This window comes from Aplysia californica, unplaced genomic scaffold (genome assembly GCF_000002075.1).
Source record: "Aplysia californica isolate F4 #8 unplaced genomic scaffold, AplCal3.0 scaffold00008, whole genome shotgun sequence".
NCBI classification, from domain to species: domain Eukaryota; kingdom Metazoa; phylum Mollusca; class Gastropoda; order Aplysiida; family Aplysiidae; genus Aplysia; species Aplysia californica.
Window position 1 is genome coordinate 2435444 of NW_004797278.1, and position 1132 is coordinate 2436575.

Here is a 1132-nt window from a genome sequence, read left to right on the forward strand (position 1 = left end):
ATGATATGACATTCTATATGATGTATAGTTCATTTGTTATATAATGATATGACATTCTATATGATGTATAGTTCATTTGTTATATAATGATATGACATTCTATATGATGTATAGTTCATTTGTTATATAATGAGATGAGGTTCTACATGTATAGTTCATTTGTTATATAATGATATGACATTCTGCATGTATAATTCAGTTGTTATGTAATGATATGACATTCTAAATGAATATTGTACAGTCACCGGATATTGCTTGTATATACTGTCTTGTTAATGCTTTACACCCACAGCGACACATTTTAGATCATTTAGGAGGCGGGCTGCTTCCAGAGCCTGTTTGAAAGTTTCGCTCTTGCTAAATGAGGTACAACACCCCATCGGGCAGGCTGAGGCACTCGGTCAGATGACTTTCCCAAGTGAGAATCGAACCAATACATACAAGCGCGCTCATAATATGACCTTATGCAGTTGCGAGCGCCGTAAAACCCCGTACTAAAAAAAGAAGCCATACATTCTGTTGATGACGACATCAAAGAAACACTAGTATACTTACAATCCCTTGTTTTTCTGCACGTTCTTAGGTTCATCCCAAGTGTTGTTCGGCTGTTAAATAATAAACATGAAGATATTATATACGTGAATTATATAGGTATATATATATATATATATATAAATGGAGGTTAACTGTCTCTCTCTTTCCAATTGATTTTCAGTGTAGTTGTTTTACCCATCGACACAGTTTAGATCATTTAGGAAGCGGGCTTCCGACCCTACCTGTCATGGCCAACCCGAGCTGAGAAGGATCGATGCAATATCTCAGCGGAGAGACCGAGACACTCGATACAAATTTCTCCCCACTTGAGGAGTCGAACTCGGGTGTTCTGTATGCGACAGGGACGAACGTAACCGCTGCACCACATACGCTAGTTTTATGGCTGTTGTTGGTGAACAGTTTAGTGGTAATATAATGATATGAGATTTTACGTGTATAGTTCAATTGTTATATAATGATATGACATTCTATATGATGTATAGTTCATTTGTTATATAATGATATGACATTCTATATGATGTATAGTTCATTTGTTATATAATGATATGACATTCTATATGATGTATAGTTCATTTGT